Raw genomic sequence first — 25394 nt, 5'->3', positions numbered from 1 at the left:
GCTTCTCTCTAAATGGGAAGGTCCCTATGTTGTCGAGGAAGTATATCGTTCCGGTGCCATCAAAATCAATAACACGGAAGGAAATTTTCCTAGTGGTAAATGGTCAAAGAATCAAGCATTACATCTCTGGTACTCCCATAAATGTGGAAACCAATATCATCAATGTCATAACTCCAGAGGAGTACATAAGGGATGTTTATCAGCCTGTTTCAGACCTTGAAAACGAAGACGTATCTGTTTCGGCAAGAAATTGGACTCCGTACTTTTCCAATAGGAAATTTCTTCCGTTTTGGAATTTTTGAAAAATTAGAAAAATAAAAAGTAGTCCGGAGAGCGAACGAGGCAGCCACAAGCCCTGTCACCGCCCCTACCCCCTGGTGGCGGAGGGCAAGCTTGTGGGCACCTCGTGTGCCTCCCGGACTCTGTTTTCTTGCGGAGGACTCCTTCTGGCCCAGAAAAAATCAATATATAGTCGCCCGAAGGTTTTGATCTCCGTATTGCATAGTTTCCCTCTGTTTTCGTTTCGAGCCTCTTTCTCTGACAGATCTAGTCATCATATAGTCATCATGACTTCCCTAAACGCTCCTAAGGACAAGATCTTCGAGAAGGTCATCAATCTCTACCTCACGGAAGTGCTGAAACACCCTCAATCTATCAAGATGAGCGAGGGGATGTTGCACATCCATGATGTTGAGAGGCCTAAGAAGACCGGAAGCGTGGAGATGAGGCTCGAAGCAATGGAGCAGCAAGTCTTCAAGTGCCAAGGGATGGTGGAGCGTGGACTCAACGCCAACCACACGATGATCACGGAGTTCACTAGCAATCGCAAGATGGATGCCATTGATATTGGGAAACACCTCTCTAGGTTCTACGATAGGGTTGACCAACTTCAGGGCCAGATCTATGACCTGCAGAACCAAAACTGTGAGTATGAGTACATATTTAAATCAATAAGGTTGGCTGCAGATTTGAGGATTCCGGCGGCCCGTTCATCCTGCCATGATGGAGCACCTATGCCTTGGAAGACGGAGGATCAGACCGCTCCAACACCACCACCATCACCACCAAAGGAAGACAACTAAGCATTGGTATGGGCAATCCCCTTGGCTTCTGCCAAGCTTGGGGGAGTTGCCCTGGGATCGTATCACCTTTATATCTTTTGCTTTTACCTTTGTTTTAGTTCTTTCCTTTTCAGTTTTTATTTCTTCTTTTAGAGGACTAAGTCTTTAGTTTTTAGTTTGAGTCTTTTGCTTTTTTCTCTCCCCCGATGTATTCGAGCTTACGAGCTATATAATAAAGAGTGTCTTAGTCAAGGGCTTTGCTTTGTGCCATGATCAAAAGTATGAAAAGAACAATAGCATGAAAGATCATGAGACGATCTTATGGAAAGTGATAACTTCACTTATGACAAGTATGATGATTGAAACTTGTTGAGAATAAATCAACATAGACCTCAGTCATTGTTGCAATTAATAAGAAGTAATAAGGAAAGGGAGGTTCACATATAAATATATCATCGTAGACACTTTTTACAATTGTGAGCACTCATCAAACTATTACATGCCTAGGAGTAGATGTTGGACAAGGAAGACAACATGATGAATTGTGTTTGCTTGGTTCCAAACAATGTTATATGATTAGAGATCCCTTAGCATGTGACGATTGCTTCCACCTCATATCAGCCAAAACTCCCGCACCAAGTAGAGATACTACTTGTGCATCCATAAACCACCAACCAGTTTTGCCATGAGAGTCCACCATACCTACCTATGGATTGAATAAGATCCTTCAAGTAAGTTGTCATCGGTGCAAGCAATAAAAATTGCTCTCTAATATGTATGATCTATTAGTGTGTGGAAAATAAGCTTTGTACGAACCTGTGATGAGGAAGACATAAAAGCGACAGACTGCATAATAAAATTCTTCATCACAGGAGGCAATATAAAGTGACGTTCCTCCGCACTAAGAGGACACGCATTCAAACCTCAAAAGCGCATGACAACCTCTGCTTCCCTCTGCGAAGGGCCTATCTTGTACCTTTACTTTTTTGCCCTTGTAAGATTCATGGTGATCATCACCAATTCCCTATTTTTGCCTTTGTCTTGGCTACCGTCACATGTTTGGGAAAGATCTATATTCATATATCAACTTGGAGTTGAGTACTTATGCTTTATTGTTGTTGACTTTACCCTTGAGGTAAATGGTTGGGATGCAAAACTATAAGCCCCTATCTTCCTTGTGTCCAGCTGAAACTTTGACACCATGAGTACCACGTGAGTTGTAACAATTGTGGAAAACAAAATAGATGATTGAGTATGTGGGTTTGCCTTACAAGCTCTTATTTGACTCTTTCTGATGTTGTGATAAATTGCAATTGCTTGAATGACTATGTACTATTGTTGGTTTCTTCTCGGTAAGGTTTTTTGCTTCATGCTTTTCTTTGTGAAGGAATTGCTTCATGCTTTGCTTCATGCTTTGCTTTGCTTTGTGAAGGAATTGTTACTTTCCCATAAGAATCTTTATGATATATTGTTGTCCTATGTGTGATCATGATGCCCTCATGTCCTTATTATGTTTTATCGACACCTTCGTCCCTCAACATGTGGACATGTTTATGGAACTTGGTTTTCGCCTGAGGACAAGCGAGGTCTAAGCTTGGGGGAGTTGATATGTCCATTTTGCATCATGCTTTCATGTTGATATTTATTGCTTTTTGGGCTGTTATATTACTTGTGGTACCATATTTATGTCTTTTCTCTCTTATTTTGCAAGGTTTATTTAAAGAGGGAGAATTCAGGCAGCTGGAATTCTGGACTCGAAAAGGAGAAAATCCTAGTCCACTATTCTGCACATATCCAAATGCCCTGAAAAGTTACGTGGATTTTTTCTGGATTATACAAAAAATACTAGGCGAAATAACTACCGGAGGGGGGCCACCAGGGCTCCACAAGCTTGCCCACCGCCACCACCCCCTGGTGGCGCAGGGCAAGCTTGTGGGCTGCCCGACGGCCCACTAGCCCCCCTCTTTTGCTATATGAAGGGTTTTGGTCTGGAAAAAATAATTAGGGAGCTTTTTCGTGGTTTCGCCGCCGCCACGAGGCGGAACTTGAGTAGATCCAATCTAGAGCTCCGGCAGGACGGTCCTGTCGGGGAAACTTCCCTCCCGGAGGGAGAAATCATCGCCATCGTCATGACCAACACTCCTCTCGTCGGAGGGGAGGCATCTTCATCAACATCTTCGTCAGCACCATCTCCTCTCCAATCCCTAGTTCATCTCTTGTAACCAATCTTCGTCTCGCAACTTCGATTGGTACTTGTATGGTTGCTAGTAGTGTTGATTACTCTTTGTAGTTGATGCTAGTTGGATTACTTGGTGGAAGAGTTTATGTTCAGATCCTTGATGCTATTCATTACACCTCTGATCATGATTATGATTATGCTTTGTGAGTAGTTACTTTTGTTTCTGAGGACATGGGATAAGTCATGCTGATAATAGTCATGTGAATTTGATATTTGTTCGGTATTTTGATATGTTGTATGTTGTTTTTCCTCTAGTGGTCTTATGTGAACGTCGACTACATAACACTTCACCATAATTGGGCCTAGAGGAAGGCATTGGGAAGTAGTGAGTAGATGATGGGTTGCTGGAGTGACAGAAGCTTAAACCCCAGTCTATGCGTTGCTTCGTGAGGGGCTGATTTGGATCCACTAGTTTAATGTTATGGTTAGACTTTGTCTTAATTCTTCTTTTGTAGTTGCGGATGCTTGCGAGAGAGGTTAATCATAAGTGGGATGCTTGTCCAAGTAAGGGCAGTACCCAAGCGCCGGTCCATCCACATATCAAACTATCAAAGTAACGAACGCGAATCATATGAACATGCTGAAACTAGCATGACAGAAATTCCCGTGTGTCCTTGGGAGCGTTTTTCCTCCTATAAGACTTTGTTCAGGCTTGTCCCTTGCTACAAAAGGGATTGGGCCACTTGCTGCACCGTTGCTACTACTTGTTACTTGTTACTCTTTGCTTGCTACGTTTCACCTCGCTACACAATCACTTGTTACCGCTACTTTCAGGCTTGCAATTATTACCTTGCTGAAATCCGTTTATCAGAGCCTTCTGCTCCTCGTTGGATTCGACACTCTTACTTATTGAAAGGACTACGATTGATCCCCTATACTTGTGGGTCATCAGGAGCCCACAAGCCAGGGGGCCGCGGGCCCCCCTGGCCGTGCCATGAGGGCTTGTGGGGTCCCTAGTGGCCCCCTACCCTGATTTTCCGGCTCTCCGATCTTTTTCTGTTCCGGAAAAAATCTTTTTGGCAGTTTCATTCCGTTTGGACTCCGTTCAGAATCCTACTCTGAAAGGGGTAAAAAACATGGAAAAAACAGGAGCTGGCACTTGGCACTGAGTTAATAAGTTAGTCCCCAAAAATATATAAAAGGCATGCAAAACATCCAAAGTTTGACAAGATAATAGCATGAAACATTCAAAAATTATAGATACGTTGGAGACGTATCACAGCGCGACCTGGAGAGCCTCGGGCCGATCCAATCGGTAGAAGCAGACCGCGACGCGATGAGCCGACTTCAGTCTGGAGAGCCCCTGCCTCGATCTGGAGAGCCTCGGACCAATCCGGTGCGGATGGAATCTGGGGTGGCGACGCAAAACCAGGGGCGGCGTGATGGCGGTTGGCGGCGGGAGCAGGAGGAGCGCAGCGACGGCGGTTGGCGGCGGGAGTCCTACTTCGAGCGGGAGCAGGTCCGGCGGGATTCCTGCTTCAAGCGGGAGCAGAGCCGACGGTTAGTAGAGATCTCGAGCGGGAGCGGAACCGGCGGGAGTTGAACCGGCGGGACCAGATGCGTGCTGCTTCGAGCGGGAGCAGAGCCGGCGGGAGCAGAGGCCTCCTGCTTCGATCCGGTTCGATCTAGAGAGAACCAGCGTGACAGCTAGATAGGAGATCGAGGACGGGAACAGGAGATCGATGCGGAGACTTCGATCACGAGAGACGGATCAATCGCATGAGTTGCAGCGTGCAAAAAATAATTGACCTAGCTCTAATACCATGTTAGGAATATGCAACTTGTATTCCCATGAGGCCATAGGCCGATATATATACATGTACATGCGTGGAACATATGTAGGAAACTTCTTATACAACGGGATAAATACAAAGGGGTACATGACTTATATTATAACTCTAACAAGGACCTCTCAGAGTAATATACATAAGTAAACCGTGCTGTTCTGAAGTAAAATGCACTATGAGTAAAATAACAAATCGTGAGAGTTATGGATTGTGTGCCCCTTTCTATGCGAGAAATGTGTTCTCTGTTTTTTAAAAGCTTAAACCTCATGAGGAAGGATGTTGTGATTTGCAATTGTTCCGATTTTTGGCATGGGAAATGGCTCACGCTGAATCTGAGGAAGGAGGGCAATTGTCTTTATGATTTTGCCCTAGCTTTACAGCTTAGTAGTTTAACTGTCAAAGGTGAACTATGATGGAAATTATTCTGAATCTATTGGGATTTATGTTTCTCTGCTTGCCTAGACGCCGCATAAGTGCCATGGCCTATATGGTTTGGAGAAATGGTTCTGACACTCAGTTTTTATGATACTTGATGGATAAGTTGTAGTGTCATTTTCTTTTTGAGAAAAGTATGTTTTTATGTCTCAAGTTTACAAAAATTAGAAATTTGGTCCATTATCTTTTTTTGTCCATATTTCGTCTCTCATGTTCCAGAACCGGACATATTTAATCCAAAAACATATGTGAAGTGGCATCGGGTTGATGTGCCCCGGTTTTGAGTAGAAAATCCAGAAAAATCTGAAGTTGGCTACCACCTCATCTTGGCCCAGTTCTTTTTAGCTTTTGATTCTCCAGAATCAGCTTTTGGGAAACTTCTCCCAGAATCAGCTTTCCCAGAATCAGTTAGAATTAGTCGTCGAGTTCTTTTCGGAGATTGTGGTATGAGATTATGGGACAAGTTGTATGATGAAATGTCTGTAACGTCCCTGAACAAAAATTGGATGCTGGATTGCGAACACTTAGATGTTTCGAACACTTTATCGTCAAATATGAGCATGAATACGATTTATGAATATCTTAGATAGACAAGTATTACAATAAAGAAGCTTTCTGCATTTTATTTGCTACAAAAAAAAGTTTGAGCACAAATAGATTGACTAATCTCATGGTACAAGACTAGTAGTTCAACATGATACAACACAATTTCAAAGCAAATGATTATGTTCTGGACAAGTGAATATTACAATATGAGAGCAAACAACATGTCAAAAGCAAATAGTTGGGGGTTCAACGCATTTCAGGTTCGAAGCAAATAGTTGAAAGAAAATGATACATATAGGTTCACAACATTACAAGCAAATGGTTCTACTTATTTTTGTTGAGCTCCCATGTCCTCTCTATCCATCGAAGCCTTGCACTAGGTTTGTGATCCTTAAATATCATGATATTTCTTTTCCAGCATAATATGGGAAGCATGCAAATGCACATCACTCCCAGGTTTAGCACCATCCTCAATCACCATGTCCATCATGTCTCCAATCTCCTTTCTTGTTGTATCCCCTCCAGAGTTTCCATTTCTCTTTTCCCTTGCACCAAATTAAGAGGTCAACCATACGCACAAGTGCATCAGTTTTAACAGTTTCATTTGACCACTTCTCATTCGTCCTAGGACTTGGCGAATAAGAACATGGCATCTTCTTCCCACTCTTGGCACGCTTTGGGCAAGGTGTAGCTTTGACATCATGGCTTTCACAACCTGAATCGTCATCCATATTGAAGCGAGATGAACCACTCTGATATGTGGGAATTGGCACCCCAGCATGCTAATTCGTGACACAACAAGCATCAAACACCTCTCTCATTTTTTCCTGCTCTCTGGTAGTGGAGCATACCAGAACTTGGCAGCCACCGGATTTGCCTGCAATCAAATACCATAACTCATGGTAAAATAATGAAACAAGAGTATGGCACATTATTTGAATAATCGATATGACAACACACCTTTATCTCCAATGCCCACCACTCATCCGAAGTTGCAATGGTCTTCATATATTCATCTCTACCAATGCTAGATGCTTTTTGAGTCAATGTCTTCCACACACTGTAGTCTGCTCTACATATATCCCATCTGTTTTTTAGTTGGTCGGAAGAATAATTTCTACCGGAGCATTCATTGCACTTTCTAACTAGATTAGCTTTTCCTAAGTCAATCAAAGTGGTGCCACCACGGTTACTAGCTCGCACCCCTTCTACACACGCATCCGTATAAATAGTATGCGCCGCATTGTCTCAATTTGCTTTAGGTGCCTTGATTTTATTTTCTTTCTCCATCTACAATGTCTATCCATTAGCCCATAGCATTAGCAAAACAGAACAATTCACAAAATCACAAGTAGCAAAACAGACAAATGCATCCATCTATCCTCTGCTTTTCTATGTACAACGATTGAACGACAAGACAAATATACATAGAATACATCCATCTATGCATCCATTCACCTGTCCATGCATCCCTTCAGTAATCCACCCATCCATCAATTTCTTATGTGCACTACGAACACAGAAACAGAGGAGAGGAGAGCTCACTAGAGCGAACTCCGGCATGGCCATGTCTGGCGGCATGGGGCGTAGGCGGAGCCGATGTTGGGTATCGGGTGGAGAGCGATGGCGTTGGGAGGAGCAACTGCTCCGATCCTGGAGGCGAGCGGGCGGTGCGGAGCAGCGGACAGGGCGGAGTAGCAGCTTCGGGCCTGGAAGCGAGTGAGTGGTGCAAAGCAACGGACGGGATGGAGTAGCGGCTCCGGGCCTGGAGGCGAGCGGGTGGTGCGGAGCAACGAATGGGGTGGAGTAGCGACTCCGGGCCTAGAGGCGAGCGGGCGGAGCGAAGGAGCGGGGCGGAGGGTCGGTGTCGGGCGGGCGGATGAGCTATCGGAGCGGGCTCTGGGGCGGCGGCGGCCGTGGAACCCTACTACGAGGAGGAGCGGGGAGTGGGGGATCGAGGACGAGAGGAACGTGTCGCACGACTCGTTTTCGTTCGTGCGGCTGGCCACCGGTGGCATTTCCCTTGTAATTTGCGTTTCAAATAGGGGTATTGTCTCGAACTGAACTATTTTATTTGGTGGGAGTGCCCAGAATCGCGAGAAGCAAGGTTTGCACGCGATTTTCGATTGCACTACCGGTTAGCAGATGATTTAGACAATCAAATTAGTTCTTTTAAGCTGTTGATTTTTCAAACCAATAATCACCAGAATCTAGCAAAAAGAACTTGGCCAAGCTTATCTCTCCGTGTGAGATGTATGAGCAACATTTCGTCGAGCACCTGGCATGCGTTAGGCCTCCGCATCGACGACGACACAACGAGCTCGTGGCCAGGATAGCCACCCCACGCCGGTGGCCGAGTGTGCGCTGCACCGGCTCATACCACCACACCGTTGCTCGCCATCTACGAGAAGCAGTAGCCAATCCATGGCCGATGTTTCCGCGTCGAGCTCTCTGGAGGCCATGGTGGCAGTGGCGGACCTGGTGTTATGGGCCATGGTGGGCCAACAGTGTAATTATGCATGTATTTTTTTTTTATTTTTTTGCTATGGTATAAATGTCAATTTCTAATCCAGGGTGGGCCGGGGACCACTTTGACCACCCCTACCTCCGCCACTGCATGTTGTCCGAGCCGGAGCCGCGCACTACTGCTGCACAATGTGAGAAGTTGATCTTGTCACATTAGTATTTTTTACTCTCATATGTCTGAAGTGCCCATGTGTTGGTGCACTTTGTGTGTAAAGGGGATGGCGAGCATGCATTGCGGCCAACCGACCCTGCATCGTGTGCTTCATGCACATAAGTTCAGCTACACTGTGCACTATGTGTGCATAGTGTGTTGTAGTGGTTGGGTGAGTTTCTCTAACTGACCAACAAGTGCCATCCTCGACAACAAATAGGAAATCGTGCTTGTCTCCTTCCCGCGGGCGAATGTCGATGTGTTTGCCTAGCAACCATCCAACATCCCCTGTGTTGCTAGGGAGGTGATCGAGCACCACCTTGCAGTCTTCCCCACGCGTGGCCCGTCAAGCCGAAGGTCCGAAAGCAAGCAATGGAGCGGCAAGAGTTCATTACTGAGGAAATCAAGAAATTGGAAGCAGCAGGCCTGGTTAGAAGCGTCCCCCATCCAACATGGTTGGCGAACCCTATGGTAGTGCGTAAGGCAAATGGGAAGTGGTGACTTTGCATACTTCACTGATGTCAACAAAGCTTGCCTAAAGGACCCCTTCCAGTTGTCGCACATCGACTAGATAGTGGACGCGACCGCCAGGTGCGACTATTTGTCCTTCCTTGACACCTACTCCGGTTATCACTAGATTTTTTATGGCCAAGAAAGATGAAGAGAAGACAGTGTTCAGCACTCCTTGTGGTACGTACTTCTTCAAGCGCATGCCATTTGGGGTGAAGAGTGCAGGGTTAACCTTCATGAGGGCCGTCCAAATCGGTCTTGGTCCACGGTTGCACAAGAATGTAGAGGCCTACATGGACAACACTGTGGTCAAGACTAAGGCCGAAGCTACTCTGGTTCAAGACCCTGAAGAAACCTTTCCTAATCTGCGCAATATCAACTTAAAGCTCAACCCCGAAAAGTGTGTGTTTGGGGTGCCATCCGGCAAGCTCCTTGGTTTCTTTGTGTCTCAGCGCGGGATAGAAGCAAACCCTGCTAAGATTGAAGCCATCGAGCAGTTGGAAGCCTCGGAGCGAGTTAAGGATGTACGCTGATTGGCGGGCTGCATCGCCGCCCTCAGCACGTCGTATCCAAGTCCACGAAATGCGCCCTGTCGTTTTTCATGATTTTGAAAAAGTCATTGTCGTGGGTATAAGCCTGACAGTAGATGTGTAGGGTACGAATGAGATGGGCAGAGTCCTAGCTACTGCGAGGTTGTATGAGTTCAGGCCCCTCAGCGGTGGAGGTAACAGCCCTACGTCTCAGTGCTCTCGGAGCTTGTTACCGAGTGTGATATGGAGTACAAAGATTTGCTAACCCCTTGACCAGTGGGGAGGGCGGCTTATATAGAGTGCGCTGCCCTCCACAACGGTTCTGACTCAGGGGTGGAGTAGTGGCGATTGAATGCATACGTTATAGGTAACGTATGCTCTAAATGCTAATAAATGCACCCGGAAACGTACGGCAGTTTCCCTCCGGAGAGGTTACGACGTACCGAGTGTATCCAGTCGGTGAGGCTGGTGTCCTCCGAATGCTAGTTACCGACTGGATGATTCAGGGCCTGTTACCGACTGGGTGATGGGGATACCTTAATTCAGTCGGGGCAGACTTAAGGTCCTGTCCTTTGTGTGGGGTAGTCCTTGGGTAGGACATGTAGGGCAGGCCTATGACCTTACCCTAGGACTATGACCCCATCATTAGTCCCCGAATGGATTGGGGTTGAAACGTAGAAGCGGTGCTTGAGGTTCAGATCCGACTGAACTAGGTTCGGCTTGGGCGTTGCTTGCCTCTATCCATTTTATCTCTCTCGACCAACGCTCCGAGTGGAAGTGCTTGCGAAACAGACTGTCGGGAACCGAGTGCTTCCACGACATCTTTTGACGCGATCGGTCAACTGACAGCGGCGGATTTTCCGGGATCTCGAATTTCGGGTTCCGCGCGCTCAGCGGGGACGACGTCAGCGCGCTCGAGTAGCGCATGACTCCTCGATCCTTGCGCCTTCAATTCCTCCACTGATATCGTCGCGGCTGGTTGGCAGATAAGATTTCGGGCCCGCTCGCCAGCGACCCAGTCGGTGCTCTATTTAACTCTGGGCGACGAGACCCTTTGGTTACGCTCGCCGAATCTTTCGCTCCCGCCTGCTCCGTCTTCCACGCCACCCCATGCGCACCTACGCTTCTTCCTCCTCCTCCTCGAGGACTCGCCGTCGCCTCATGACCAAGGGTCAGACCAACAAGATGGAGGCGAGGAAGAAGAAGAGCAAGGCGGCGGCTGCTCAACGGCGGCAGCGGCCGCTGCCGGCGGGGTGGATCCAAGGAGATTTCCTCCCCTCCACGGTGACGGAGGGGGACCTGCTGGAGCTGGTGGAGCACGGCATGCTCGTGCACAAGTCCTGGAGGCTGCCGGCGGACGACGAGGTCGAGCCGGCGCCACGGGAGGGGGAGCGTGTCTTGCTCCTCAGCCATGTTCACAGAGGTTTTTCTCTGCCCCCGCATCCCTTCTTCAAAGGCATCATGAATCACTTTGGTGCTCAACTCCATCACTTCCCTCCGAATGCCATCGCCCATCTTTCTGCCTTCATTGTTTTATGCGAGTGCTTTATCGGTTGCCCCCCCATTGGGGTTTATTCAAACATATCTTCTCCGCCCGCTCTCAAACCATCAAACGTCTTAGTCAGTCGGATGACAAGACGCATCTCCTCCAGCTCTGCGGGGGTTTAGGGTTTCAGAAGAAGAGTCCGAGTAGCTATCCCACTCTCTAGTTGAGCGAGTCGGTCAGGAACTGGCAGTCGACGTGGTTCTACTGCCAGGACATAGCCTGTCCGAATGCATCGACTGGGGTGCCTCCGTTTAGTCTAGGCCGTCCCGCTCCGCCCAAACAGCTCGCACTCACCAAGGCCGAGAAGAATGATATCCAGCCTTTGGTTGAGGCACTCGTGGATGTTGTCAGGAAGGGGGTCACCGGTATTGACCTGTTGGAAGTCTTCATCGGTCGGCGAATCCAGCCTCTGCAGGCCCGCGATCACGCTATGTGGCACTACACAGGGCCCGAGGATTCCACTCGGACCAACGTGGTGGGCATACTCGAGGAGAAGGTGACCTCGTGGGTGCTCCAAATCACGGGTCCCTGTGAGAACCCCAAAGGAGCCCGTCGAGTGACGCCTTACAGCGCGGACAACCCTCCACCGAATCAGGTGAGTAGCATTGGCCGAGTGCATTGAACTGTCTTGATTCCAGTCGTTTATTCATATCTCCGTGTGATGCTTAACGTTTCCGACTGAACCTCATGCAGGAGTGGACCAACTGGTTCTCCCCCGTCTCGAATGGGGATCCAGAGGAGGAAGAGGAGGAAGGCAGCCAGGAGGGGAGCGTGGAGAGCGCCGAATACGTCTCCGACAGCGGGGAGTCGGAGGAGGAGGACAGCGAGGAAGAGGAAGAAGACGAAGAGCGCGACTCGCCACCTCCACGGCTAGAGCACAGGAGTAAGCGTCGACACGAGCCCGCCGTCCCTTCAGCTCTTCCTGCGTCGTCGAGTGCTCCACCTGCCGCTCCGGTGGTCCCGAGTGCTCGAGGCACGAAAAGGTCCAGGGACGCAGCTGCTGAGCTCGCAGGTCAATCTTCCAGGGCGCCCAAACCGAGTGGGCCCAAACCTAGGAAGGCTCTGCCGCGCATGAGGGTTGCCATCCCCGTCACATCCACGTGAGTGAATCTAACTTTCGGCTCTTTATGTTATCCGAGTGAACTCCTGCTTTACAAGTCGAATGGACTTCACTCGACAGGGTCGCCACTTCTGCAACCTCTCCGGCCCGCCAAGGGGATGACCCCATGGACACGGACAATGTCGTCTCGTCCCAGCCAGGTATGTTGTAGGAGAGTCGGGTGTTTTATTCCTGTAGACTGCGCCATCCTTTTCTTTTTCTGAGGCGCCATGTTATTCGGCTTGTCAGGGGCGATCTGCCTGGACGAGGGCGACCAGGGGAAAGCCGACCCCGTCGTGGAGCCTGTCCTGGAGCCTGTCCTTGAGGCCGTTCCTCCTGCTGCCGCCCCTGCCGCTGACGCTCCACCGACCGAAGTGCCTCCATCGACTGAACCGGTGCCGGTGGGTGAGGAACCAACTGGGGCGAACCTTGGGATGCCCCAGGAACTTCCCACGATCCCCGGTTCGTCGAATGCTGAATTCAGCATTCGGTGTGTCCCAGAGGAGCAGGTGGGAGTGGCCAAGGGGGCCATGATCCAGGCGGAGCTGATGGCCGGAGAGGCCAAGAGGGCTTATGACTCCGTTGCGGCTTTGTACCAGCGGAGCTTGGAGCTGCGCGATGACATCCGAGTAAGTAGTCTAGTAAGTACTTACTTTTCTTCTGTAACCCACTGGGTGTTGTCTGTTGTTTGCAATGGGTTCACTCAGAGTAAACCCAGTGGGTGTAGCCCCTGAGACTTCTGTCGAGTGCTTGCACCGACAGTTGTCTTTATATATTTGGTCTTTAATTTGGTTGTGTCTGTAGACAAGATTTCCGAGTGCTAGTAATTATTGCAGTAGGAGCGCTCTTGCGGTAAGAGTCTCTGAGAGTAAGTGGCACGCATGTCGAGTAGTATTAGCCCCTGAGGCGTAGGTGAAAACATGCATCTCAATAGGGCGGGCCTGCTTGAGGTGCATGCCAGTGGGGTCACTCTTAGTGAACCCACTGGGTGTAGTCCCCGAGACCGCTGTCGACTGCTTGCGTCGGCAGGGGTCTGAAGAACTTATACTGTGTATTGAGAAACTTGCTGATTACCCTTTGTTTCTTGGTGTAGAAAACTTGTGAAATGGGAACTGCTTATGAAGCCTTGAGAGCGGAGAGGAACCAGTATGCTGGTGAACTGGAAGCTTCAATGCTCGCCATGGCCGGCATGAAGGACGCGTTGGAAGTTCGAGAGAATTCCTTGGAGGAGGCGCTGGAGGCAAACAGGGTGTTGGTGGCGGAGGTGGAGAGACTGAAGAAATAGAGGACTGAACCGCACAATCAAGTGGCTGTTCGGAATAGACGATGGACAGCTCAGGAGAAGTATGTCAACGACTGGGCTGTCCAGATGATGACTCGTCTGGCTGGTAAGTCTTATGCTTTGTCAAGTGGTTATACCGTGTGACGAACACTCGGTTTTTACTGTCTGTTTGCTTGTTTGGTGCAAATTTTTGTGGTGACGCCGAATCTGAAGCGGCGGCTGTGGAGCGGTCCATGAAGGACAATGTGCCACTCGGCGAGGACGCCAACCGGGATCTGCTCCGGGCGCATATCCGCGTAGGCAAGGTGGGTCCTTTCATCAGCCGACTGAGAGAAGTCATCAGCCACATTGAGAAGGAGCTTTGGCCAGAAGACGAGTCGCAGCACGAGATGGAGATTCTGTTGGGGCGACTGGAGGAGATTCCGGACCGAGTGCAATCCTGGAAGAAATCGGCAGCGCGTTGCGGTGCTGACGTTGCGCTGTCCTTGGTCCGAGTCCATTGCAAGGAGGTGCGGGAAGATAAGCTGAAAGCATTGAAGGTCGCCAACACGAAGAAGCTTCAATTAGAAGATTTCATGGAGACGTTCCTTGAGACTGCTACCCGCATCGCTGATGGAATCGACTTGGACACTTTTGTGGAGCCCTCCAGTCCTGACGCCGGCCCAGCTGACGCGTGATCAAACTTCATCCTCGGTATGCCGAGTGTTTACCTGTAAGATACTCTGGCCACTTCTGTTGGCCGTCATACTTTTAAATAGGTGCGGGTAATCTTGATCCGCACTGAGTCAGCTATCGTTTTTGGACTTATGTTGTCGGAATGAAAACATTTAGTCTTTTGTTGGAATGTTGTTTCGAGTGCAACACTTAGTGCATACTCGAAGAAGATTAAGACTTAGGTGATTCTTGGTCACGTCTAAGTCCCCGAGTGTGACTTGTAGTGCACACTCGGAGGAGATTAAGACTTAGGCGATTCAGGATCGCAGCTAAGTCCCCGAGTGTGACGTATAGTTCACACTCGGAGGAAGTTATTACTTAGGTGATTCTTGATCACAGCTAATTCTCCGAGTGCGACGTATAGTGCACACTCAGAGGAGGTTAATACTTAGGCGATTCAGGATCGCAGCTAAGTCCCCGAGTGCGACGTATAGGGCACACTCGAAGGAAGTTAGTACTTAGGTGATTCTTGATCACAGCTAAGTCCCCGAGTGCGACGTATAGAGCACACTCGGAGGGAGTGCGTACTTAGGTGATTCTTGATCACAGCTAAGTCCCCGAGTGTGACGTATAGTGCACACTCGAAGGAAGTTATTACTTAGGTGATTCTTGATCACAGCTAAGTCCCCGAGTGCGACGTATAGTGCACACTCGAAGGAAGTTATTACTTAGGTGATTCTTGATCACAGCTAAGTCCCCGAGTGCGACGTATAGTGCACACTCGGAGGGAGGTTAATACTTAGGCGATTCAGGATCGTAGCTAAGTCCCTGAGTGCGACGTATAGTGCACACTCGGAGGAAGTGCGTACTTAGGTGATTCTTGATCACAGCTAAGTCCCCGAGTGCGACGTATAGTGCACACTCGGAGGAGGTTAGTACTTAGGCGATTCAGGATCGCAGCTAAGTCCCCGAGTGTGACGTATAGTGCACACTCGAAGGAAGTTATTACTTAGGCGATTCAGGATCGCAGCTAAGTCCCCGAGTGCGACGTATAGTGCACACTCGGAGGGAGGTTAATACTTAGGCGATTCAGGATCGCAGCTAAGTCCCCGAGTGCGACGTATAGTGCACACTCGGAGGGAGTTATTACTTAGGTGATTCGTGATCACAGCTAAGTCCCCGAGTGCGACGTATAGTGCACACTCGGAGGAAGTGAGTACTTAGGCGATGCAGGATCACGGCTAAGTCCCCGAGTGCGACGTATAGTGCACACTCGAAGGAGGTTAGTACTTAGGCGATTCTTGATCACAGCTAAGTCCCCGAGTGCGACGTATAGTGCACACTCGGAGGAGGTTAGTACTTAGGCGATTCAGGATCGCAGCTAAGTCCCCGAGTGCGACGTATAGTGCACACTCGAAGGAAGTTATTACTTAGGCGATTCAGGATCGCAGCTAAGTCCCCGAGTGCGACGTATAGTGCACACTCGGAGGGAGGTTAATACTTAGGCGATTCAGGATCGCAGCTAAGTCCCCGAGTGCGACGTATAGTGCACACTCGGGGGGAGTTATTACTTAGGTGATTCGTGATCACAGCTAAGTCCCCGAGTGCGACGTATAGTGCACACTCGGAGGAAGTGAGTACTTAGGCGATGCAGGATCGCGGCTAAGTCCCCGAGTGTGACGTATAGTGCACACTCGGAGGAGGTTAGTACTTAGGCGATTCAGGATCGCAGCTAAGTCCCCGAGTGCAACGTATAGTGCACACTCGGAGGAAGTGAGTACTTAGGCGATGCAGGATTGCGGCTAAGTCCCCGAGTGCGACGTATAGAGCACACTCGGAGGAAGTTAGTACTTAGGCGATGCAGGATCGCAGCTAAGTCCCCGAGTGTGACGTATAGTGCACACTCGGAGGAAGTGAGTACTTAGGCGATGTAGGATTGCGGCTAAGTCCCCGAGTGCGACGTATAGTGCACACTCGGAGGAAGTGAGTACTTAGGCGATGGAGGATCGCGGCTAAGTTTGTTTTTTGTGTGAGAACTTTGAATCTGCACAAAACTGAATCTGCTGAATATATTATTTCTTCAAACTTGTTCGTTACACTGCTTCAGTCGACGATCACGTATAAAAACGCTTGAGGAGATCCCCGTTCCATGCGCGCGGCTCGTCTGTCTCCCTCTGAATATTGTAGAGTCTGTACGCTCCGTTGTTCAACACCTTGGAAATGATGAAAGGCCCCTCCCAGGCCGGAGCCAACTTGTGGGGTCTTTGCTGATCCACTCGGAGCACTAAATCGCCTGCTTGGAACGTGCAGCTCCTGACATGACGTGCATGAAAGCGTCGCAGATCTTGTTGGTAAATTGTTGAACGAGTGAGTGCCATCTCGCGTTCCTCCTCCAGAAGATCGACTCCATCTTGCCTTGCTTGTTCCGCTTCGGCTTCGGAGAAGAGTTCGACTCGCGGGGCATTGTGAAGCAAGTCACTCGGAAGGACCGCTTCTGCTCCATAGACGAGGAAGAACGGCGATCGCCCCGTTGATCGGTTTGGAGTGGTGCGGAGGCCCCAAAGTACTGAAGGTAATTCGGTGACCCATGCACCAGCAACATGTCCCACCTCTCGCAAGAGTCGAGGCTTCAAACCTTGAAGGATAAGTCCATTCGCACGCTTAGCTTGTCCATTGGATTGCGGATGTGCTACGGAAGCAAAATCCACTCGGATACCCTGACTCGCACAGAAACCTTTGAATCTGTCCGAGTCGAAGTTTGTCCCATTGTCCGTGATTATGCTGTGAGGCTCTCCGAATCTGGAGATGATGTCCCTGACAAACTTAACGGCTGTGGAGGCGTCGAGTTTCTTGATGGGCTTGGTTTCTATCCATTTTGTAAACTTGTCGACTGCCACCAACAGATGCGTGTAGCCTCCTTGGCCTGTCTTGAATGGTCCGACTGTGTCTAATCCCCAAACTGCAAATGGCCACACAAGTGGGATTGTCTTTAGTGCAGATGTTGGCTTGTGGGACTTGTTGGAGTAGAACTGACAGCCTTCACATCGGTCGACCATAGCTTTGGCCATCTCATTAGCCTGCAGCCAGAAGAATCCAGCTCTGAACGCCTTGGCGACGATTGCTCTCGAAGAAGCGTGATGGCCGCAGGTTCCCGAGTGGATATCCTCTAGGATCAACTGTCCTTCCTCTGGGGAAATGCAACGTTGGAGGACGCCTGAAACACTCTCCTGGTACAATTGACCGTCAATGACAGTGAATGCCTTCGACCTGCGAACTATTTGCCGGGCTTGGACTTCATCTTCCGGAAGTTCTTGTCTCAGGATATATGCCATGATTGGCACAGTCCAATCGGGAATGACTACCAGAATCTTTGTGACCAGATCAACCACAGCAGGCACATCGACTTCAGTCGGATCTATTGCGCTCTTGGGTTGTACTGGTTCTTCCATGAAGGGATCTTCTTTAACTGAAGGAAGTTGGAGGTGCTCAAGGCAGACATCACTCGGGACTGGTCTCCGAGTGGATCCGAGTTTCGCCAACTCGTCAGCTGCTTGGTTCTTCAGTCTTGGAACATGATGAAGTTCTAGACCTTCAAACTTCTTCTCCAACTTCCTGAATGCATTGCAGTATGTTGTCATGGTGGGGTTCCTTACGTCCCACTCTTTCATCACTTGGTTGATCACCAAGTCCGAATCACCGTAGACCATCAGGCGACGGACGCCGAGTGAGATGGCCATGCGCAATCCATAGAGAAGAGCTTCATACTCTGCCTCGTTGTTAGAGGAATCAAAGTGTATTTGAAGCACTTACTTGAGCATGTCACCCTTTGGCGATATAATCACAACACAGCGCCGGATCCATTCAACATCTTAAACCCATCGAAGAACATTGTCCAATGAGCCGAGTAGATGTGAGTCGGTTGCTGTTGTTCTACCCATTCTGCTATAAAGTCAGCCAGGGCTTGAGACTTAATAGTTTTCTTGGCCTCGAACTTGATGTCGCAGTACAGCATCTCCATCGCCCACTTCGCTACTCGGCCCGATGCGTCCCGATTGTGGAGAATTTCCGACAACGGAGCATCAGAAATGACAGATACCGGGTGGTCTTGGAAATAATGGGCCACCTTCTTTGAAGTCATATAGATCCCATAGACAAGCTTTTGATAATGGGGATACCTCTGCTTGGAAGGGGTCAGGACTTCGGAGACGTAGTACACTGGCCGCTGAACTTTGTATGCTTTGCCTTCTTCTTCTCGCTCGACTGTAAGAACAGTACTGACGACTTGATTTGTAGCCGCGATATATAGAAGAAGGGGCTCTTTACTGAGCGGAGCAGTAAGAACCGGCTGGGTGGAAAGTAGGACTTTGAGGTCGTCGAATGCGACTTGGGCTTCGTCTGTCCACTCGAAGGTATCTGACTTCTTCATGAGTCGGTACAAAGGAAGTGCTTTTTCGCCGAGTCGACTGATGAACCAGCTCAAAGCCGCTAGGCAACCTGTGAGCCGTTGAACATCGTGTATTCTGACCGGCCTATCCATTCGGACGATGGTCCCGATCTTTTCGAGGTTAACATCGATCCCTCGTTCGGAAACGAAGAAACCGAGCAACTTTCCGCTGGGAACACCGAATGAACATTTGGCTGGGTTTAGCTTGATATCGTACCTACGAAGGTTGGCGAATGTTTATGCCAAGTCAGTCAGCAGGTCGGAACCTTTACATGACTTGACTACGATATCATCCATGTATGCCTCCACATTGCGACCAATCTGGTCGAGGAGACATTTTTGGATCATGCGCATAAAGGTAGCTCCTACATTCTTCAGACCGAAAGGCATAGTGATGTAGCAGAAGCACCCAAACGGGGTGATGAAGGCTATTTTCAACTCATCGGGACCATACAGACGGATCTGATGATAACCCGAGTAGGCATCAAGGAATGACAAACGCTCGCATCCCGCAGTCGAATCGACAATTTGATCTATGCGGGGGAGCGGAAAATGGTCTTTCGGGCAGACCTTATTGAGGTGCTTGAAGTCAATGCACATTCGGAGTGACTTGTTCTTCTTGGGCACCATGACGACATTGGCGAGCCACTCGGAGTGGTGAACCTCGCGAATGAAGTTGGCAGCCAGCAGCTTGGCCACCTCTTCTCCGATTGCCTTCCTCTTGTGCGCGGCGGACCGACGCAGTCGCTCTCGGACGGGCCAAGCGACGGGATCCACATGCAGTCGGTGCTCAACCAACTCCCTCGGTACACACGACATGTCAGAAGGTTTCCATGCGAAGATGTCCCAGTTCTCACGGAGGAATTGGGTGAGCTCGGCTTCCTATTTAGGATCGAGGGTGGTGGAGATGTTCGTCGGGGCGGCAGACTCGTCTGTCGGGTGGATGCTGACCTTCTTAGTCTCTCCCGCCGACTGGAACGCGGACTCAGAAGCTGGCTTCTTTGAGCGCATTAAGTCGGCAGGGTCGACTGTCTTCTTGTACTCTTCGAGCTCGAGTACAACCATCTGCTGGTCGGCGATCCTTGATCCCTCTTGCAGACACTCCTCGGCTCGCTGACGGTTGCCGGTGATGGTGATAACGCCTTTTGGACCTGGCATCTTCAACTTCAAGTACACATATCACGGGCGTGCCATGAAACTCATGTACACCGGGCGGCCCATAATTGCATGGTAAGCGCTCTGGAAATCCACCACCTCGAATGTGAGCTTCTCCTTGCGAAAGTTTTTGTCGGAGCCGAAAGTGACGTCCAACGCGATCTGGCCGAGTGACTTGGCCTTCCGCCCGGGGACGACTCCGTGGAACTGCATATTGCTCTCGCTGAGTCTGGACATCGGACTGCCCATTCCCTTGAGGGTGTCGGCGTACATGATGTTCAGTCCGCTACCGCCGTCCATGAGGACTTTGCGCAGTCGGACTCCTTCCACCACCGGGTCGACGACCAGAGCCTGTCTTCCTGGAGTGGGGACATGCGTTGGATGGTCCGACTTATCAAAGGTGATCACAGTCTGAGACCATCTAAGGAACTTGGGAGCAGTCGGAACAGCCATGTTGACCTCTCTGTTCACTAGCTTCAGTCGACTCTTGCTTTCGACGTCAGCAAAGATCATGAGGGTTGCATGGACTTGGGGGAACGGATCCTCCTTATCCTCCTCATCTTGTTCAGGATTCTTCTCACTCGGTTGTCCTTCGCTGAACCCCTGGATCAGGAAACGACACTGCCGAGTGGTATGCTTTGCGTATATGAGATTGCCTTCTTCATCCATCTTCGTGTGAATTGGACAAGGCTGATCCAGGATGGGATTGTTGAACGGCTTCTTCTTGGGGGCAGACTGCGCTTTCCCTTTGCCCTTGAACTTGGCGCTGGTCACAGCTGCAGCTTCTGCCTGCGGAGTGGGTGGAACTTTCTGTTTCTGCTTCCGAGTGTTACCTCCGTCGGCATCGCCGACTGTCTTGTGTTTGTCGCTCCGGATGCGGTCTTCTTCCTCGCCATTTGCATAACGAGCTGCTATCTCCATCATCTTGCTCATGGAGATGTCGCCTGTCCGGCCGAACTTTAGGTACAACTCTCTGTACCGTACGCCTGCCTTGAATGCGCAGACTGCTTAATGCTCGGTGACGTTCTCGACCGTGTGGTAGAGAGTTGTCCATCGCTGGATGAAGTCGCGCAAGGGCTCATTCGGCTTCTGGACACAGTGCTGAAGCTCCACAAGGCCTGCAGGGCGTTTGAATGTCCCTTCGAAGGTCCTGATGAACACTCGGGCCAGATCTGCCCAACTGTAAATGCTTGAGGGGGCTAACTGGTTCAGCCAAGCTCGCGCCGAGCCGTCGAGCATCAGAGGGAGGTGCTTCATAGCGACATGGTCGTCCCCTCCTCCGATCTGGACTGCCACTCGGTAGTCGTCTAGCCATGTTTCAGGCTTGGATTCCCCCGTAAATTTACCGATTCCCGCTGCCAATCGGAAGTTGGGCGGGATGTCAGCCGAGCGGATGGCTCGACTAAAACACTCGGGGCCGGACACGATGGTCCTGCTGCCACTCGGACGATCCAGATCGTGGCCATCGCGGTGGGCTCGACCCCTGTCGACTCTTCGCTGGGCGATTCGCCCTCTTGTGTCGGGTCTCGGCTCGTAAGTGTCGCCGACTGAACGCCGATCATCATGATGTTGGGACCCATAGGGCCCACCCCGCGGAGGGGTGCGCGAACGGCGGCAGTCTTCACGAACCATGGAACGACTGCCTCCCCTGTGGTGCTGATAGGAGACGGGGCTGTGAACTGACCGATGCGTGTTTGCATGAACGGAACTATTGTGGATCCTATTGTGCGACTGGGAGACTGCCGAATTCTGCTGTTGCGCCGTGTGCAACAGAGCACGGATCTGCTCGATTCCTCTTCCTGCCTCTGAATCAGTCGGCTGGAGGGAATCGGCGATCTTGGCTGCTGCAGCCAAGTTGAGGAGAGGTGTGCGGAACAACTCTACGTTGCTCTGCCGGGTGTGCCGACTGGCAGAACGGCGAGGCGGACGGCGTGCACCGGATGCTTCACCGACTTCGCGCTTGTTCCGGCCGGCCTGATGGGGATCTTCATGGGTGTTGGCCATGTGAACTTCTGCTGCAGGCCCGCGGCCCACGTACTCGGAAGGGAGCTCAGTCGGAACCGAGCCCGAGCACTGGGGACGCGGGGCAACCACAACAGACTCCAGAACCGCCACTTGAGAGGACGCGAACAGACGCGCTCGGGCATGCTGCACCCAACGTTGTAGACGCGGATTGCGAGATCGCTTGCTGCGGCGCGTGACGAAGGTGTAAGCCGGCAATGGAGCCGATTGTTGGAGAAGAAGAACGCCGTGAGCGACGGCACGGAAGTGCGTGGCCCCGCGACGGGGAAGCGCCTCGATGTCGAGAGGTGCCTCCCGAAGCCACGCCGAATCGTCGACGACGAAGGAGAGAGCGCTGAAGAGGATCTGGTGACCCATGCTCGAATCTCCACCGGACGACATGACGAAAGGAAGTAGTCGCAAACTCGTCGGAAGTCGCTTAGACGCCTACCCCATGGTGGGCGCCAACTGTCGTGGGTATAAGCCTGACAGTAGATGTGTAGGGTACGAATGAGATGGGCAGATTCCTAGCTACGGCGAGGTTGTATGAGTTCAGGCCCCTCAGCGGTGGAGGTAACAGCCCTACGTCTCAGTGCTCTCGGAGCTTGTTACCGAGTGTGATATGGAGTACAAAGATTTGCTAACCCCTTGACCAGTGGGGGAGGGCGGCTTATATAGAGTGCGCTGCCCTCCACAACGGTTCTGACTCAGGGGTGGAGTAGTGGCGATTGATTGCATACGTTATAGGTAACGTATGCTCTAAATGCTAATAAATGCACCCGGAAACGTACGGCAGTTTCCCTCCGGAGAGGTTACGACGTACCGAGTGTATCCAGTCGGTGAGCCTGGTGTCCTCCGAATGCTAGTTACCGACTGGATGATTCAGGGCCTGTTACCGACTGGATGATGGGGATACCTTAATTCAGTCGGGGCAGACTTAAGGTCCTGTCCTTTGTGTGTGGTAGTCCTTGGGTAGGACATGTAGGGCAGGCCTATGACCCTACCCTAGGACTATGACCCCATCATTAGTCCCCGAATGGATTGGGGTTGAAACGTAGAAGCGGTGCTTGAGGTTCAGATCCGACTGAACTAGGTTCGGCTTGGGCGTTGCTTGCCTCTATCCATTTTATCTCTCTCGACCAACGCTTCGAGGTGAAGTGCTTGCGAAATAGACTGTCGGGAACCGAGTGCTTCCACGACATCTTTTGACGCGATCGGTCAACTGACAGCGGCGGATTTTCCGAGATCTTGAATTTCGGGTTCCTCACGCTCAGTGGGGACGACGTCAGCGCGCTCGAGTAGCGCCTGACTCCTCGATCCTTGCGCTTTCAATTCCTCCACTGATATCGCCGCGGCTGGTTGGCAGATAAGATTTCGGGCCCGCTCGCCAGCGACCCAGTTGGTGCTCTATTTAACTCTGGGCGACGAGACCCTTCGGTTACGCTCGCCGAATCTTTCGCTCCCGCCAACTCTAGTCGCGCCCAAACCCGAGTGACCGTTCCTGCTATATCTAACGGGAACGAACCAAGTGGTTAGTGCCTGATACGTCTCCAACGTATCTATAATTTTTGATGGTTCCATGCTATTATCTTGTCAACTTTGGAAGTTTTGTATGCATGAATATGCTATTTTATATCTTTTTTGGGACTAACCTATTAACTCAGTGCCAAGTGCCGGTTTCTGTTTTTTCCGTGTGTTTGACCTTTTTCAGAGAAGAATATTAAACGGAGTTCAAACGGAATAAAACCTGCAGAATGATTTTTTTCCATAACAGAAGATACGCAGGGGACTTGAGAACCAAGGCAAAGGACCCCGGGGGAGGTCACAAGCCCCCTAGCCGCAGCCTAGGGGCACCTAGCAGGCTTGTGGGCCCCCCGTGGCCCCTTTGCCCTACTTCTTCCGCCTATAAATTCTCTAAAAATCCAAAACTGCCAGAGAGAGCCACGAAAATACTTTCCCGCCGCCGCAAGCTTCTGTCTCCGCAAGTTCCCATCTGGGGACCGTTCTGGTGCCCTGCCGGAGGGGGGATCCGGACACGGAGGGCTTCTTCATCAACACCATTGCCTCTCCGATGATGCGTGAGTAGTTCACCACAGACCTTCGGGTCCATAGCTAGTATCTAGATGGATTCTTCTCTCTCTTGGATCTTCAATACAAAGTTCTCCATGATCTTCATGGAGATCTATCCGATGTAATCTTCTTTTGCAGTGTGTTTGTCGAGATCCGATGAATTGTGGAGTCATGATCAGATTATCTATGAATATTATTTGAGTCTCCTCTGATCCCTTATATGCATGATTTTGTATCGTTGTAATTCTCTTCGAGTTGTGGGTTTCGTTTGGCCAACTTGATCTATAATTCTTGCAATGGGAAAAGTGCTTGGTTTTGGGTTCATACCATGCGGTGTCCTCACCCAGTGATAGAAGGGGTAGCGAGGCACGCATCATGTTGTTTCCATCAAGGGTAAAAATATGGGGTTTATATCTATTGCATGAATTTATCCCTCTACATCATGTCATCTTGCTTAAGGCGTTAGTCTGTTTGTTATGAACTCAATACACTAGATGCATGTTGAATAGCGGTCAATGTGTGGAGTAATAGTAGTAGATGCAGACAGTATCGGTCTACTTGTCTCGGACGTGATGCCTATATGTATGATCATTGCCTTAGATATCATCATGACTTTGCGCGATTCTATCAATTGCTCGACAGTAATTCGTTCACCCACCGTAATACTTGCTATCATGAGAGAAGCCTCTAGTGAACACTATGGCCCCGGGGTCTACTTCACATCATATTTTCAGCTCTACACTTACTTTGTTGCACTTTCCACCTTCAGATCTCACCTTGCAAATAATCGTGAAGGGATTGACAACCCCTTTATAGCGTTGGGTGCAAGTTTGTTTGTTTTTGCGTAGGTACATTGGTGCCTCATCTTGATACTCCTACTGGATTGATACCTTGGTTCTCAAATTGAGGGAAATACTTACTGCTACTGTGCTGCATCACCCTTTCCTCTTCAAGGGAAAAACCAACGCAAGCTCAAGAGGTAGCAAGAAGAATTTCTAGCGCCGTTGCCAGGGAGGATCAAGTCAAGAATAGTCTCCCGTCAACGTGCCAATTTCTGGCGCCGTTGCCGGGGAGTATTCAAAGTGAAGTATATCCAAGTAACTCTCGCAAACTCATCTCTTGCATTTACATTATTTGCCTTTTGCCTCTCGTTTTCCTCTCCCCCACTTCTGAAAAACAAAATTTACAAAAATATTTGCCTTTTTCGTTTGCCTTTCCTTTGCTTGTGTGCTATGTTCCTTCAATATGCTTGCATCTTCGCTTGCTGAAAATATATTGATATGGATCCTCATCCACTTGCTAATCTCTTTAAGAGATCCAATTATGTTGATCCAATTTCTAGTGAGTTTTGTGCACTA

General features: G+C 49.9%; 1 pseudogene; it reads right to left on the bottom strand.

The window, feature by feature from the left end:
- Nucleotides 1-6459: 6459 nt before the first annotated feature.
- Nucleotides 6460-8086, bottom strand: LOC123408915 (annotated as a pseudogene).
- Nucleotides 8087-25394: the final 17308 nt, after the last annotated feature.

The sequence above is a fragment of the Hordeum vulgare genome, chromosome 7H, assembly GCF_904849725.1.
Source record: "Hordeum vulgare subsp. vulgare chromosome 7H, MorexV3_pseudomolecules_assembly, whole genome shotgun sequence".
Taxonomy (NCBI): domain Eukaryota; kingdom Viridiplantae; phylum Streptophyta; class Magnoliopsida; order Poales; family Poaceae; genus Hordeum; species Hordeum vulgare.
Note: the sequence above shows the minus strand (reverse complement) of the source record. Positions and strands in the feature narration are given on the sequence as shown.